Here is a 4,573-nt window from a genome sequence, read left to right on the forward strand (position 1 = left end):
TTGCTGTTAAATAACTTAAATTGCTTTGATGGCACCATTAGTTTCAGCCGTTCGGCACGCACGAACATGATTCGTCCGTCAACGCTCTTATATTTAATTTCTAGTATAATTCTATTAACACAAGCAATTTCAAATTGGAGTCACTTTCAATGGAAGTTGAAATGTGGGGGATATGATAGTTGCATTCGTATGAACGTGGAAAATACGGGTTATGCTATACTTTCACAAAATATATTTTTCACTTTTAATTTGCAAGTTTATCAACTCTTTTTTTTTATATTAAATAACTTGCTTTTTTATATTGAAATTGCAAACATTACAAGACATCCCGCATGATTATAGCTCTTTTTGCCTCCGATCTCATGATCCCGCAAGTTTATCAACTCATTTGATGATTGATGCTGCGTGTAACTAATAGCTAAGAAAAAGAAGCCAAAAACGGCATGCATGGAAACTTCGCTTGCTTGCTCTTTTGTCGTCGACATTTTTTTGCATTCGTCTTATATACACAGTCGATCAAAGAATCTACCAGCTTGAGAAATTGACAGTGTGAATCTGTCACCGTGTCACGTATATAGAACACTTCAGATCAGTTTTCCACGAATGTAGTGTAGACACTCGAGTTGAAACATACATCTAGATTTGATTCTCGATATACAGAAGTCTATTTTAACCAAAAAGACATATAGACTTTAGATTTTATAATTATAAATCCATGAACTTTTATTATCCATCCGATCGATTATATTCATTTGTTCGTTGCGTTGAGATTGGCCCTTGATTCGGTGCAAGTGTGGAAGGGAGTTTCGTCGACTTTTCATAGTTAAAACGTCGATAGACGATAGATAGTTTAGTGTGTGATGTCAAGCAGCGATGGGACCATTGGACCAACAAGTGTTGGAGAGTAAACCTTGTGTGGAATTAGGCATTTGTGAAACCAACCAAACACAATGGGGGCCACTCGCTTGTGACCATCATTTCTTTAGATGACATTGACTTCTTTTTGTTTGTTGGTTAGATTTCTTTCTGAATTATAGTTTTTTTTATATATACAAGAGAATTAGTCTTCATTGAAGTTTCTCCCCAATTAATTTTCTTTTTTTTTTTTTGATGTAAATGTTAAATTTTATACCAAATTTTCTTGATGACAGAAATTACATAGAACACAAATAGCGGAATGAAAAAAAATATAAATTTAAAGCAACACCAGAGAAGAAGCAGAGGCAAACCCAAATGGAACATTGGTCACTACCATATTTAGCAAAAGGTTTATTATCTTGGACATAGTCAAAACTTGACACATGAAGCATTGCCGCATGGGAAGGAAGCCTTTGATAACCTATGAGACCACACCTTGGTAGAATTTGGTTTGCCCGCAGCGCTGCTCCAAATGATTAGTTTCTATCCACACGCAGCTTTGCCATCCTAGTCGCGGCAGCTCAACCTCGAGCAACCACCGGTAGCGGAGAGCATGAGCTCCTAGAGCTTCAATCATCTGACCGTCCCAACAAACCTTTAGAGCGCCTGACAAGCCGGAGAGTTTAATATGGTATTCATTAAACATAAGTCAGTTTCAAATGACCATACTTAAAAATTAAAACCCTCAAATAACTTAATATCCTTTTCAGAAATTAATTATGCCTTCAACTGGGTAGACCATTTTTGAAATGAAAATATAACTGATCTGTTCTTCTTTGGGGGAGGGGGGACGTTATTAATTAATTTTTTTTAAGTGCTGTATAGTTTTTTCTCTTGAAATTAATTTATTTTTTCAAACGCTAACTAATTAATTTATAATTGTAATTCCATTAATCCTAAAATTCATTTAAATTTGCTTTGCACTTGACGAGGAAAGATTGAATAAAAATGCGAATAAACATGTACATAACTCAGTAATTTCTGTATAGATCTTCTTTTGATAAGTTCTTTTATATTCCCTTGACAAAATCCGCGGGACCATCTGTTTCCCTCTTTTGTTTTACAAATGTAGTTTCTACCATACATAGAAATATATCGTCTTTGTCACGCATCACTACGACGTATAATTCGTTCCTTTCATAATCGTTATTCAGCAATTATCATATATGTTAGTTTTAAGATATTTGACAAATCTGTAACTTGAAAACTTCGCTGTGAGTTTGGTTAGGAATGAAGGAAAACCGTGTGGACTATGATAAATCATAAGCAAATGTTAGTCACAGCTCAGAAGTGCCGCGAATCTGGGAAAAGAACGAGCCCAGCTTTTTCTAATTACCTTTGGCCCCGTTTGTTTTAAATAATCACTTTATTCCCCTTTACTTTTTTTTTCCAATTTGCCCTCCCGCGTCAAACAAGATCCCACTTTACGTCACGGATTTGTATATATGAACGTTAGAAAAAACTTTCAAATAAAACATATGGATAAGCATGCCACGTAACCAATGCTTACTGTTAATGCTGTTTCTTGAAAAACCCAGATTATTTAGTGGTTGAAAATCATAACTATTTGTGAATTCAAACTTTATATCTGTAAAGAAAATTTTGTAGTCACGTTATGAGAAAAATACCATGTTGCATCACATGAAACAAATTAATTCTAAGAACATTATCCAAAACGAATTTAATGTTATCCAATAGATAAAGAAAATTAGTTGGACCGTCGAATGAAATGTGATCCTTGCTGATTAGTATATGACGTGTATGATTAATTTGCCACCAGTCCACCGACGTAAACTCTTCTTCTGGGTAAAGTTTGATGTTATGAATTATGATAGCTTGTGATACACAACTTGTTAACGTTAGGGTTATCTGGTTTTAAAGTATTTTGTCTAAAAGGAAAATTGATAGTCAATATTTCTAGGAATATTAGGCCATGATTATCGGCTTCCCACTTAGAATATCTTAGCATTACTAGAATTATAATTAAATGAAAAAACATGCAATTAAAACTGGGACGGCCTTAGTTAAGAGTTTTTCGGTGGCGTCCTAAGGAGACACGTGCCGTGTCGCGAATGGTCGGAAAAAAAGGGTAGGGCAAAATCGATTTGGGAACGAGAAACACTTTCCTCTTCTCTCTCGATCTCTCTTCTCTCTCGATCTCTCCTCTTCTCTCCCGATCTCTCGGTTCTCTCTTCTCTCCCGATCTTTCGACATTCGACGGTTTTCTCTTCTCTCTCAATCTTTCCTCTTCTCTCCCGATCTCTCGACATTCGACGGTTCTCTCTCGATATTCGACGGTTCTCTCTCGACTCTCGACGGTTCTCTCTCGACTCAACAACGGTTCTCTCTCGACTCAACAGCGTATTCATCGATTCGAAGTTGAAGAGGGGAGGTGTTCCTCCTCCGTATTGAGTCTTTGCATGTATTAGGATTCGCATCGTGTTGTAGAATTAGGGATTTCAGAAACCTATAATCGGCTTTCTAGTCTGTGAGAGTGTGAGAGAGTGTGATTTTTTGATGAAAGTATTCAACATGTGTTTCGGAAATCAATACTAATTTGATGAAACTGAATTTTTTTTTCGTTTGATTCTGAGTGTTTTGTTAGGTGTGGTTCGTCTGCAATTATCGGGAAAAGAAACAACTCTAAGAAGAACAATCATTTTGTCCAAAGTTGAAGGTAATTGACTTTCTCTTCAGCTCTCAAAGTAATCTTGTTCGTATAATGACATGATAGAAATCTAGTTTGTATTCTTGAAATAAATCTCTAGTTTGTTTGCAACCAAATCGTCTAGACTTGGACTCTTGTTTCTGTAATGAACTATGCTAGTTTGTATACCTATATTGCTAGTTTGCCATGTTTGAAATGAAAGGCTAGTTTGATTGAGACCAAGTCTATTATGTAAATGTCATCATTAACGGTTACTTAATGCACTTGCAAAGTTGGTTGTGTAATGTGTATTAATTGAGATGAACTTTGGTAGTTAGGTCATTATGGTTGTGTTAATTACAATTTCACCTATTAAACCGAGCTTCTAGGAGATAATTTTTTCACCATCATCTTCTTTCTCTTCTCTTCTTGGGTCCCTTCTCTCTTCTTACTGCTATGAACCCGTATAGCCAGTCCTCTGGTTATACGGGCCTTCTTCACAGTCAACAGGAAAGTGTTCTCCATGAAAACTCTCCTTACGAGAGTTTTCATTCTGGATCTTCAGAAATCCCTCAATTAAGTTCTCAACAATGTGAGGCTCCAACTCTACCTACAGACATACCTGTGGAGCGTGGGAAGAGACACAAATGGACCCCAGCGGATGACGAGCTTCTAATCAGTGCCTGGTTAAACACATCTAAGGATGCTATAGTCGGCAATAACCAAAAGTCTGGGACCTTCTGGCAATGAGTAAGAGATTATTTCTTAGCGGCTCTACTTAGAAGAGATGGTCGTCAAAGTAGCGAACATCTCCATTATAAGCAGAGGTGGCACAAGATCAATGATCAAACTAACAAGTTTTGTGGTGCATATGCGGCTGCAGAGAGGAAAATTAGTAGTGGTCAGAATGATAACGATGTTCTGAAGGTGGCCCATGACATCTTCTACTCTGATCAGGAATCAAAATTTACACTTGAGCATGCTTGGTGTGTGTTGAGGCATGAACAT

The sequence above is a fragment of the Brassica oleracea genome, chromosome C5, assembly GCF_000695525.1.
Source record: "Brassica oleracea var. oleracea cultivar TO1000 chromosome C5, BOL, whole genome shotgun sequence".
Lineage (NCBI taxonomy): Eukaryota > Viridiplantae > Streptophyta > Magnoliopsida > Brassicales > Brassicaceae > Brassica > Brassica oleracea.